Source organism: Chaetodon auriga, chromosome 23 (genome assembly GCF_051107435.1).
Source record: "Chaetodon auriga isolate fChaAug3 chromosome 23, fChaAug3.hap1, whole genome shotgun sequence".
Taxonomy (NCBI): Eukaryota; Metazoa; Chordata; class Actinopteri; order Chaetodontiformes; family Chaetodontidae; genus Chaetodon; species Chaetodon auriga.
In genome coordinates, this window is record NC_135096.1 from 16,027,119 (window position 1) to 16,040,641 (window position 13,523).

A 13,523-nucleotide genomic window follows, 5' to 3' on the forward strand; every position below is an offset into this window, starting at 1 on the left:
TTTTGAGCTGCATAAAAGACACGGTGAGTTTTTAAAATATGAAAATATAATACATTAAACTACTCAGCTCCACCTCCTCCGTTTTATCAGCAGTAACTTTTTGGTACTTTTACATAAGTAAAGGATCTGAATACTCCCATCGCTGTGTATTGTTTGTGGCGTCATTGAAAAAATGATGGTTAGCTAAAATGGAGTTGAAAATACTGATGTTGTAAATACTGAGGTCATGAGTCCAAGTCTCTGCTCCCACTAAATGTTAGTAAAATATGTGTCATTTTCAGATTTATTAACTGTTCATTTATATTTTATTTAAATGATATTTTAAAATGTCATTTTAGTTATGTTTGCAACACAAACTGTAAATGCTATATCAACACCCTCTCAAAAATGTGTTATTTCATATGATAAAGAGAGGTAAATATACTAAATACTGGGATCAGCCTATAAACTACCCACCATATCTTTTAATTGCAATTGTAGAGTGTGTAAACACTTATTTTACTGCCCACATGAGTTGATATAACAAAAGCAGGTTGTGTTTACAGCTCAGCCGTATCATTGTAATGTGGAGGGTGATGTCCCAGCAGATGGCAGCCAAGCTTTTTGCAAAGCATTTTTCTCAGTGAACCCAGCAAACCTCTGTCAATGAAATCCTTTAATGTGTCTGTAGGTCAGATAGGTTATATCAAAAAGCTTCAGCAGATCTGAAAGACAGGTGGTTGACAGGCAGCTCTTGGCCCAAGAAAAAGTTGAGTGTGAGTTTGTCTCTTTCACTTGTTTTCTTTGTGTCGGTGTCATTTCCCATTTGTTGTGCATTTTATTGCTCTGTCCCAGCATTCATATGACTATATAGGCTTCCTTTTTCAATGGTAAAATTTTGTAAACCTCACTCTTTGCTGAGGTCTTACTGAGACTCAGGGTTATGTGTCCATGAACAGTGATTATTGTCACTAAGTTATACGCTGACAGTGGCTGGCATTTGAGAGTTAATGGAGGAATGAGCTCCAGAAATAAGACAAAACTTAATTGAAAACACACCCTGTTTAATTACAGTACATTCATGCAAATGCATTTCAAACAGGGCTGGACAAAATAAATAGATATAGTTTAATTTGCTTAATTTGTTTTCTTGACTTTGAGATTTATTTATTAAGACATATGCAAAGATGAATACATTCATAAACAGCAGAAAGTTTGATGCAAAAAGCCAAAAATCCTCAGAGGGACTTGAGCAGAGCACTTTCCAGTATAAGGTACTTTTCAGTCAGATGAGTCTCACTCCTCTTCTAACATTACAGACTTTATTACACACTTGGTTCACTTTGATTCCTGACAGCACCCCTACTGGTCTCAACTAAACCTGTAACTTGGTAGCCTGTTGTTCACAGAGCCGCAGCAGAGTCCAGACCTCTGGATAGCGGGCTGCCGTCAATCTGCACCATCTCTGTCCCTGAAAGCGACAACTTCAGTCAACAGCAGGAATCCCGCGATGAATCAGAAGTGAATGGTAAGACTGACATTCATTTAGTTGTATTAAGTTTACTTCATGTGGAAGCTTAAAAGATAGTAGCCCAGCGCCCACTCATTATCGTTTTTTGTTGCATTTAGCTCCTGCGTTGAAAGAATTAACACCGAACTTCATTCAAAAAATAAGATTTTATTGTTTCCGAGCTTTCCAGAAAGCACATTTGATTCATGACACTCATGAAACCTATATTTAGGGTCCACTCTTCAATTCGGCGACCGTGCACCATGCAGCACTTGCTGCTGTAACATTGATTTCTGGAAAATAATTCAAGCTGGATGAAGGCAGTACAAACTAATGCTCGAAGTTGGCCGTCTGTAAAGGGGAAATGCAGGCACGGCGTACGATGAGGTAAATGTTTTGATATTCATAGAGCTGCTGTTTTCCTGCAAAATTAATCCAAATCGAAAGCGTGCAGGTCGTCTGGCATTGTTTCCGAAACCTGTGCGGAGGCTGCACGCAGGTATGACCGTGAATCTGCTGGTGTGCAAGCACGTTTTAACCCATTGAACTTTGGAGACGCTTTCTTGTCAGTAACCAAACCCTTAAGGATTCAGCACGACTTTTAGAAATAACGTGGAGCGTTTGTCGGTGAGGAGAAACTGGACTTTCTTGCATTCTGCTGCTATCAGTGTTTAGCCTATAGTGGAGGAAGGTTGTGTGAATTGAACAAAAACGACCTCTAAAAAATGAAATGGCTGCTTTAGCTTTAGCTCATAAACCTAAATATCCTTTTTTTATAGGCTGAATAACATTGAACATTCACATTTTAGTACTAATAATTTACACTGACTTATTAGTGACCAGTTCAAGATCTATCATTTGTGTGATAATAGTTAATAGAAATGTGATTGGCCCCAGTATTTTGCTTTCACATGTCAAATATCTTAACGTGCAGATCCAGCAGACAGCTGCTTTCTCTCCATCCTCATTCCTTGTCAAGGATATGTGTCCTGATTGGACCTTTCAAGTTGTCAGCTCATCCAGACAAAAGAATAATAGGCCGAGCAACAAAACTACTGGAGCCTAAACCACCTTGTCACACTCCTTGCTCAGCCGTGGCATTTCTCAGTCTCAGCACAGATTTAATTAGACAGACCAAAAAAAAGCGCATTCAACATATATTTAAGCCTTTAATTTGAAAATCTTCTCCTCCATCTTTTTTGCTGCTTCCATTGCACTTGTTTGACACACATAACAAATGGTGCACCAAAAAATGTTTAAAGTATTATGTACTGACTGACAGGTCAGACTCCTGGTTTAACTTGTTTTAGTGTATTTTCTAAATTGCAATCACAAATTCAATAAGCTGCTTTAACATTTCCCAAAGCTTATCAGTTTGTTTTTTGTTTTTGACCATCATCATCATCAATGTGAGACATTGAGAGTTCAATAATCCATCATGTTTTCTTTTGTCGTCCATTGTTCTGTTGTTCATACCACAGTGAAATGAATAGTAACCAAAGGCTGAAGCTGAAAAAACACATTCAGGAAGGTAAAACTAACCTTTGAGAAGTAGTTAGTAAGCAGTTATAAATAGACAAGGACCAATCATGTAGGAAATATCAGATATTTATACAAAGATTTTACTGCAAATGTATTTTTTTTGCTTTATTTTCTGCCTCTTTTTAAACATCAGCTTAAAATCTGCCTCAGAGCTGAATGGAAACAGGGACCACAGGGACATGCAAGGACCTACTGCTGCTAATATATAACACTCTAAATGGAAGTGGCATTAAATCATTAAACTGAATGCCTGAATGTGCTACCCACAGACCTCCGCAGTCACATATGAGGTCGGGCTGAAGTGGAAAAGGAGAGAAAGATGGATGAGGAGAGTTTAGTGCTGAGGGGCTGATGGACAGGCGGCAGGGTGTTTTTCAGGCTCTGAGACTGTGTCTGTGAGTGTGTTTGACTTTTATTTATTCAGGAAAAGTTGTTAGAACTTCAGGATTTTTTCTCGGAAAACCCTATAGAAAGCCACAGTCTTTCAACGCTGCCGTACGAGCTTTTGCCATTGAGCGCCTTGTGTATGGGACCGTGATAGAGCTGCTGGGGGACAGCAGAGCATTCATTAACCTCTCAGCTACATCCCAGATTCCAAAAACAGTCAGGATGCTGTGTGTGTTTTCTCATCCTTTTTGACATATTCTCAAATGAAAACAGCGCAAAGACAACATAGTTAACGTTTGACCTCATCAGCTTAATTGATTTTTGTGAATAAATATAAAAAAGTGGGGACAGGGGCTACAAAAGGCTCATTTGATCACAAGCAAGGATGGAGCGAGGTTCACCACTTTGTGATGGTGTAGAGGATATTACTACATTGGCTCTGGAAGACTTCATAAAACTCTTGGCAGTTCATTTGAAGATGATTGAATTGTGTTTTTATTTATGTTCTACACAGCAGTCCAGCTTTTTTAGAGTGGCAGTTTCAGTGAGGACCCGTGAGATGCTACGTGAGATGCTAACCCCAATGCTTGGTCAAGAAATAGCTCAAAGGCTAACTGCTCCCTAAAACCACAATCTCTCATTTTTACATTTCTATTTCTAAACAAGTAAATAAGCAAAATATGAAGGGTAAATAATACAGATTTGGAGGTGTCAGACAGCACCTTTTTTAACTTTCGGCAGTGGCTGCCTGCTCCGAGCTAGCTCGTGTTAAGCTCGGCTAAGCACATCCTGGATTTATGTGAAGCTAGGTGAATTTGATATCCACATTTAACCTCGTAAATTTTCACATTAGCATATTTCCTTGAATGTCAAACTGTCCAAACAACACAGATGCATGTGATTTTTCATGTGCGAATCACTTAAGTGTCCTCACTGTGCTGCTTGCCTGCCCTCTAAACTGCAACCTCAACTTGTGTCTGCATGTGTGCGTGTTACCCCTGTTAATGCAGTTTTATTGCTCCACCAGAAAGGTAAACCTCAGTGACTGCGAGGGTTTCAAAAATCAACACAGCCGTGCTTGTTTAAAACGGAGTGAGCTGAATGTTTAAAGTATTAAAAGTCAATATTTCTTTGTGACACACGGACCTGTCTCACAGAGGAGCGCTATGTGCTGGACAAGGCTTCCATTGAGGGCTGTGACGAGGTGGGTGGGTCGGGGTCGGGTGCTGGTTTTGGGGGTTAAGAGTTGTTGGGTAACCACTGTAGGCCTCTTTTACAGCTGGTCATTGATTAATGGAAATCATGGGGGATTAACTAATATGTCTTTTTCATTCATATAAACACATATGGTAGTCTCGTTATTGGCTCGTCTCCTGTAAAATATGCTTCTACTCTACAAGTTTGAGCTGAAAACGAGACAGTAGTATTAGTATGTTTTTATACCATTACAGACCTTTGCAGAGAGGAAGATAGGAATTTTACTTACGGCTGCTATGATCAGTCTTTTTAATTTAACAATAGATCAAATGACGCTTGAAAGGTGTTGTTTATAGCGAGGAACTCACAGAGAATTATTACCCAAATCCACGTTTGTCCTCACCTCGGCAGAAGTTTTAGCACCTTTCAGATTATAGCTGTTACAGCCCACAACTTTTTACTGATTTTCCAGACGCGAGAGGCAGCTGAGTTCAGTGAAAAACCTCTGAATACCCACCGAGGAGCAGCATCAAAAAGAAACAACGGTGGCCTTGTGACACACTTTCCTCGCGTTTAGTCCAAATGTTTGACAATTTGCACTAATCAGTATTTTTAGAAGAATAAAAGGTCAAACATGTAACGTGAAATTTGTCGCTCAGACTGACGAACTTATCGAGATTTTTTTATTTATTTGAATATTGGCTTATTATTGCTCAGAGAACCATCTGGGAAGAAATCCTTGTAAACTCTTTGGAAAAGGGCAGGCACGCTCAAAAAAATACTTGGCAGGTGATTGGATGAACCATCTGTCTATCACCATCTATCGGGGCTAACTTAAACCAATCAGATCAGCGAACCATATGTTGTAGTACGACTCTTGCCAAAGCTAGTTGGGAGAAAACTGAAAACATCTTTTCCGTGGAGAAAAGCCTTCAGTGCTGTACTTTGCTCATCCTTTAATGAAATACTCTCTGATATAATGATGCTATCGCAGCATCGATGCTAACCTCCTCAGGAGCCGCCGCTGTTGATCTCGTGATACCAGAGTTGAAAGAGCTGATTAGCAGACGTGCTGATGTTTTAAAGTTATGATAGTCAGAGCCTGAAATGATCAAATATGTACTTGATTTTGGCCTAACAGGGATTTTCAGAAGATGCTGGCTCGTAGAGGCAACCACAGTAGCTTTTCTGAATCGTACAAGGTGTACAAGTTACTCTGGTATTCACTGCTGTAGTTGACAGGTTGGTGGCTTCCTTTGAGCCTCCTGAAGTCCACTGCTCTCTGCTCTGGCCATCTTTCGCTGCTCCTGGTGTGGCTTTTTGCTCAGCGCTCCCCTGCGCCTCACTGTGCCTGTAATCTTTCAGCCTCAGCAGTGACAGGAGAGCTGTAAAAACAGAGTTGCAGGAGGTCATCCTGAAGTTTGCACAGGAACGATCCATTCATCCTCCTAGGGGGGTTTGACGCTCCGCTGTGGTGAGACTGAGGCTGAGAGAGATGAATGTCCTGCTCTGTAAAGGTTGGGGATGAGGCTGGAAGTGTTATTTGTCTCTTATGCTCTGCTGGGCGCACAAGAAGCTAAACGATGCTGTCGTTTTTCATTGAATATGATTTATTGGTGCCATGAATTTGTGAATGGGAGGTCACCCTTTCACCCTCTCAGACTGGCATCCACCTCTGCAGGCATGCCTGACCGGTGTCTCTGTCAACAGTACATAGACCTGTCATATTTCCTGCTTGTTGGCACAGAATATGTCCAGAAACAGAAACAGTAGTGAGGACAGTCCAAACTAAAGGTTCACTTAAAGCTTGTTTCGAATGTCTTATCACAGAAAGTTTACTGCTGTTTTCTCCTGTGCTGTTGATGCGACTGTTACGCTCATCCTGAATGTTTCTAGTGTATTAATAGAAGAAAAACATTTCGATACACCCAGTAGTTTTCTGGTGTTTATGTCAGCCCTCCCTGTAATCTCCAGGACTCGCTGTGAATGCTGCGTTCAGGGATGATAAACAACCTCAGCGTGCCACCAGTTGTGTTGGCATGCTAAAGTAAATATCACAAATGTACCACAAACCAAAACCCATTCAGGAATGAGGAAAAGAATGTGTCCGTGTCATTATACTGAGGGATTTTAAGAAACCTCAAGGAGCCGAGATCATGAAATCGAGTCAACACGTGCAGTTGTGCACTGGAGATTTAATATTACCTTTGTGAGTGATGCTCAGAAACTTGGAGATGACTCTGTGGTCATTTCTAATTTCTAAGGTTGCGAGTGAACAATGAGGCTTTTTCTGCTGGCCATCACGGGTGACTCTGGAGGCCAGACTAGATTTCTTTGTTTAGGCAAACAAAATGTTTGTCAGAGCTAATGGCATTCACTATTGACTCTGTCTCCTCAGTCATTTGCACATTGATGATACCGCAGCTGTGTTCGACCAACACCAAGGCTCAGATTCTAGTCTGACTCCGTTCACCGATTCAGACGTCGATTTTCTTTGGCAGCTCAGAAGAACACAATTGGCACTACATTTTTAGGCTTTGCTTTTACTGTAAAATTGTGCTTTTCATACAAATTTTGCTGTGGTTTTTTTTGGTCCCCTGGAGTCCACCTGTGGTCCAGTGGACATTAAATGGCCCGAATAGTAATTACAATGAGTAAAACTGCCACTAAAGGAAAGGCCAGAACATCTGGGACAGGTCAGATTTATTGATTGAAATCCTGAGATATTGTGTTTCCAGCAATAGTTGAATTCAATGAAAATCTTTCATCAGTTTGTGGAGTGTCCTTGGATTCTTGTGTGTTATATTTACGCACAGTGAGCTCTAACACATGTTTTGAATGCATTTCTATCCCCTTAAAAAGATATTTTCAGTCCCATATTGTTTACGTTGTCTGTGCTCACATTCACTGCTCCCGTGAGGCTGAGTAGACTCTCCTAAAGGGGCATGTCTGTGGCAAAGCCCATGTGACACAGATACAGGAAATGGCTCTTAAGTGCGCTGTCTTGTTTCTGAACCGTCTCTGTTATTAGTTGGAGATTTGTGCGTACCTACATTCACCAGGAGGCTGCAGTATGCAATTAAATTTGTGTCAATCAGCTGCTGACGGGCTGTTTGGCACTGCTCTGGTTCAGTGCGTCAGCCTGAAAAGAATATGAGCGGATATGAATGTGTGAATGTGTTTATATATTGAGTGATCGACCTTAAAGGCAGTGCAAAAACACCACGCTGCTGATCCACAAGGACAGAACACAAGCGACTCAAGTAGCACTTCAAATCTGATGTATTTTAACCAAAATCTCACAAAGATAACAGTGCACACACACACACACACACACCCTCCCTCCCTATTCAGAGAGTAAAGTTTGCTCTGCACAAACAGGAATGCTTTGCCCCCCCCATCACACACACCCCTAACCCCCCTCCCCGCCGTCCTGCACACACTCTGGTCAGCGTGCCGCTGTGTGCCGGTGTGTAACAAGTTCCCTCTCTCTTGTTTCTCGTACCTCTTTCTGTCTCCATCACCACGTGAAGCGTCGGGATGCGTGCCACTTGTTCGTCTCCCGAGTCAGTTTGGTGATGGTGAACAAGTAAGTTTATTTCTCCGTGTGTTTCCGTGCGCAGTGTGTGTACCCGTGCATGTATCCCATGTGGAGGTTGGCTGTTTCAGTGCAATTACTTATTCTTTTGTGTTGTCCTTTCCGTCTCTGTGCCGAGCTCGCCTACTTTTTGGGGCTGTTTTTCTGCCTGGCTGTCAGTTTGTCTGTTTCCTCTCTGCAGCCTCATTTCACCTCTAACGGTCTATAACATGACCCTCGACCCCTCCCTCCTCCCGTTTCGTGCCCATCCTCGGCTGGTATCGCTCTGTCTCTCGCTCTGGAGACTATATGTGCCACGGATAGACGTGCGCTAACATTCGGCGCTTCAGGTAATGTGGAGTGGAAATTTCCTTTGTTCTGTCTGAGACATGAGTGCTGAAATTGGCAAGGGGATGGCAAAGGAGAGAAAAGCAGAGGGGAGAGGGAGGTAAAGACTCCCAAATCTGGATCAATAGCCTCAGTCTGGATTCTAAAATGATGTCTGAGCGAGGGATATTTTTTTCCCTCACCATTCAGCAGAGGGCAGTTGGCTTTTTGTCAAGCAAGAGCCACATGTTGCACTGATGTAACCTCGAGTGATGTCGGGTCTACTTTTTTTACAATTATTATGTAAAAATTGAAATTTTTCTTTCCCCTTCCCCCAAATAATTGCTGGCAACAGGGCTTACACCTCTTGTGGCTGAGTACATGTCTAATAGGATTGAGGCTGACTTAGAATTCTTTACTTAATTAGTCATTTTTATGGAGAGTGAGGTATCTGGAAAATAATAGTCACATATCTGGCATCACAACAACTCTCTAAAAAAATGCTGTCATCAGTAATAAGGGCGAGATTTTATGAGATCCTTCTCCTTGACTACTGCATCAATTAGCTGCGATGGATTAGCTATTAAAATACTGACATTGTTAAGTCAACCAAGAGTTTCGTATGCAGAGGCCGTCTTAATTGGCATGCTGATATTAGTTTGACCAGCCATGCAAAGGCAGAACAGCCACTCGAAGGTATATTTAAGAATAAATGTAAGGAGACCACAGGCTCACAAGTGGGAAAACAAACTACTCATCATACTGAGATTAATAAAATCCAAACCTATCATTTGTATTCTGCAAATAACCATTAAAATTACATGCACTCAGGCATTATAGCTTGAATATTTTTCCAATTACAAGATGTCCCCAAGGGGTGGACAGTATTATATAAACACTGTTACAGCCCAATTAAATCCAATGCAGTAAGTATGCATCATACTTTCTCTTTTTCCAAACTATCGGATGTTAGTCTATCTAATCGTGTAACCCACCAGCTAATCACACATGACATCGGACTTTCAGTATCTTTTATCACAGTATCGATGCCTGAGTACTGCTGTTTGCCTGCAGGTGTCTGAACAGTAGGTGAAGGAATGCAGGGATCAGTTTGGAGGGATCAGACAGTCGTGGACTCAATTGTATGATACATTTTTGAGGCTGCAGTTCTTGGTGTGGCTGTGGTGTGCGTCTAATGTACGTGGCTCTCGGTCTAATCGCATGTTGTCACGCATGAATTTATCGTGTTGACTGGCGCTGGTGCTTTTCTAAGGTGCAGTCAGATGATCTGCGCACAAAAACGGTGTTTAACGGTGTTACTGTTAAAACAAACCCTCCAGACAGGAGCCTCAGCACAGTGCTTACTTACTGATTCTCACTCTTAACAAACGTTTAAATGCAGCTATTGTAAATTTTGGGTGTCATGCAGAGCATTACCTTTGTACTTATTGCCAGCCTTGTGATAATCGTTACTTCAAGCTGCATTCATCTTTTTTGGCCACTAGGTGGCAGAGCTCAAATGTTTGACATATGGTCAAATCACTTTAATTTATATTGCCCAAAAATTTGGGCAATATAAGACGACTTTACAGGTTGTTCTCTTTAGGCTATCATATAAGCAAACTATTAGCAGACACAGACCAATTTTGACATTCATTTGCAGTTATGTTCCTGGCTAGCTGGTGAATGTAAGTCCAATAATCACTCTCCTTTTAGCTCTGACTTTGGCCTCCACCATGTCCTGAAGGAAATATCTGGCTCTTTAGCTGCTAAATGCTCCACTATGTTCACCAGCTACTCTCTAACTGCGTCTGTCTGCTTCTCGGTGCAGAACAGGTAGACGCTAAAACTCTTCATTTTGAAGGAAATGGTAGGACAGACCACTCGTTTTCAGTCATGTCTAATGACTGAGAGATTTCCCTCCGGGGAAATTTGGGAAAAGTCTTGATAGTGCACCATTTTGAGAGACCGCAGAAGCATGCATTTGGTTACACGCTCCACTTGTGCCATTTTCCAGAAAGCAAAAGAAGTGGAGTCCATGATAAGAGAACAGAGAGAGACAGAGATGAGAGAGGGGAGATAGGAAGAGAGGGATCAGTGCAGCTGTGTGCCTCTTTAGGATTCCTGCTCTCTACCTCCTCTAGCCGGGGCCAAACCGGCATCATTAGGTTTGGCAAATTACCCGAACGGCCATTGTGGCGCAGCCATGGCACGTTAGTGTGTCTTTTTAACTGTGGCTAAACTCAGTCTATTCACTTGTAAAAGAGAGCGGCCATTGGCAGATAGTTGGCAGGTTGCACAGAGAGGCCATTCACCCCGGTAGGAAGGAGCTGAGAACACTGCCTCGGAAATGGTCCTCTCTGAATATTTTGATGGAGAGACTTTGGATGCCCTCTCAGTGTCCATTTGCTCCGACTAACAAATCTCCATGAACTGACTTTATTGGTAATTAATATTACCGCTCGTTACGGGCGAGGGCTGTCGAGTCGCTGCTGCTGTAACAGGAGGAGAAATTTGAAGGTATTTGCTTTCGGGAGCAGCTGTTGCTTTGTGAGCCCTTTTGATTTGAGGAATTTGGAGTTTGGAATCCCAGGTTTTTGAGCGCAGGGAGGTGGGAGGGGGATTCACTCTCTCTTTTAATGATATTTGGATGAAGTCCAAGTACAAGAGATTTTAGACAGCAGACTAATGCAAAAGGGTCAGATGCTGGACTCCCTTTTATTTTTGATGCCACGGAGGAACAAATTACGGGCCTTCCGAATGAGGGAATAATTACTTGTAATTAATTTCCCTGTCATATATGACCTGAGTGAAGAAGATTTGTCTGGATTTTAATGAAGCTCACTTAATATGTATACCCAGTGTCTCAGCATGCTCATTCTGTAGCCTGTGTAATCCTAGTGGAAGTGTTAATTAGCATTTTCAAGGTCTTTGTGTGTCTTCTGTAGTCAGATCATGACATATAATTCTCTTTAATAGCTTTTTTGTAAGACATGACTGAAGAGGTTTTACTCATCTTGACAGAAAAAGAAATAGTACCTTCACAGTGTCAGTATGGCTGCCCTGTTGGTGTATTCAAGCTCAGTAAGCTTAGCGCTCGCACGGCCACAAAAGAGCTTCATCCATGCCTTACTTTTTACCCCATCGAATCAACTCATTCATATATAAGCAGTGGGTTGAAGGTTTCCAAGTGACACACACCATGGGAGGGCCATCCCTTTGGCTTCTGAAAAGACTGAAATGTTCTACTGCTTCAGTCTGTCTCAAGACAAAGCCAAGAGTGCTTGAATGGAAAGTTCTTGAAATAAAGAAGGGAGGCTCGCAAAAAAAAAAACCTTTACTTTAATTAAAGCATGCTTTAAAGTCTTGAGATTCCTAATTTTTTTAAGGATGCTGCAGGAGTGGTGGTTGTGAAGATGAGGGTGTGTAAGGATTTGTTCGTGGCATTGAAGCGTTCGCTTGAACTGCCCTTGGATTCAGCAATACTCAACATGAAATGGTTTAAATTGTGAGGTGTGTGTGTGAGACTGTGACGCACACACACAGACGCCCAAAAAAGAAAAACAACCAAGAGATTTTCAATTTCTTTCTGCCAACACTAAAATCCAATAACTCGCTCCACATTGTCTTCTGAAAGAAAAATGGAGTGTTGGACAAAAACCTGTGCTGTGTGTAAACTTCAAACCGCTGTGATGAAGTGCTGCAGCACCTCTTCCGTTCTGTCCAAACACTTGTTAATGTGTCAGAGTATTTTCACTGCCGCTGGAGCAGAGACTCTGAAGGCCGCAGCGAGTTCAGCCAACCTCAGCGGGTTCGGGGTTGTGGAGCTTTTCGACCGTCTGAGAAGCTGTTCTGGTGACGCATACTGGCAGCTCAAAGGTGCACTGTGGGGTCTAAACAAGCAGTTATTTTTACATACGCGTTATGTGCATCCTTGAGGTCTCACAAATGTGTCATGTGCACTTCCTTCCTCGTAAAGCATTCTGACAGCCGCGGCTTAATGTTTTCGGCTTGTCCTTATTTTTAATCCTGCATTGTTTACATCCACGTTTGTTAGCTTCTTCTCTGCCTTTGTTGGCACATTTCAGCATATCTTGTTGTGTTACCTCCACCTGTTGACTGACACCGCAGATGCCTGACCCCTGAAAAATATTTATTCATATCTTTTTGCGAACTGTGAAGAGGAGTCAAAAAAGAAGCTGGGTTTCTAGCTACTTTTAAAGACGTCACAAGTCAAAAAGTTTGGAAGCCACTGATTTACAGTGTCGTGGCCATCGTGATGTCTGTTGTGAGATGACTTTCTGGCTTTAGAGAAAAGTCTGGATTCGAGCCTGACAGGTGATTATTGGCAGTATCGGTCAGGTTATTGTCTGGATTGTGAGAAGTGGTTAAGTCTGTATCATAAACTCTATTGGCTGAGAGGTGCAGGGAGATAGTTTAGCCTTTTCTCCATACAGGGCTTGTACAATTTTAGCTGAAGTGGTTGTAACAAATCAAGTGCCGCTTAACAAACGTCCAAATAAAGTAAGAGGGCAGGTAAACTATATCTTCATGGGCTTTTAAAGGAGATAGTGGTGAGCTGTTTTTGCTGCAGCAGTGTTTATATGTGCAAAGTTATTCTGCTACTATTATAGCTTTGTGAGGATCATAGTACAAATTTGTTATACACATTGCAAACACAGGATAAGCCTAAAACTGCTACTACAAAGTAAAGGTTTTACTTTCACAACCTTTGTGCTTCTGCGTTGAGTTTGTTTGTGGAGCAAAATGAAGCGGCTGTCATGTTCAGGGTGGAGCACACTGGCCTGCGTATCTCTGAACAGCGCTGCAAACTTTCAGCAGACACGCCAGCGTCTTAGTTATGCAGGTCTGTGTTTCCTCAGAGCGAGGCGAAGGGCTCCATGTGATGTTTGAGTGAGCTTTCACTGTGACCGAGGAATGAAACACGGAGATTAGTCTGCAGAGCAAACACGAGGCGTTCAGATGCTAACAGATAAAGTATGC

The 13,523-nt window shown here is 42.0% G+C and overlaps 1 protein-coding gene across 2 annotated transcripts in view; it reads left to right on the forward strand.

Annotated features, from left to right (window-relative positions):
• The first annotated feature begins 1,403 nt into the window (after positions 1-1,403).
• LOC143316167 (semaphorin-5B-like) overlaps positions 1,404-13,523 on the forward strand; it is a 30,178-nt gene continuing 18,058 nt past the window's right edge. Inside the window, exon 1 of one of the 2 annotated variants that reach the window (XM_076723937.1) lies at positions 1,404-1,507. The gene's annotated coding sequence lies outside the window, so the exon portion shown is untranslated. The remainder of the gene's footprint in view (positions 1,508-13,523) is intronic. The other variant, XR_013076261.1, reaches the window with a different exon arrangement.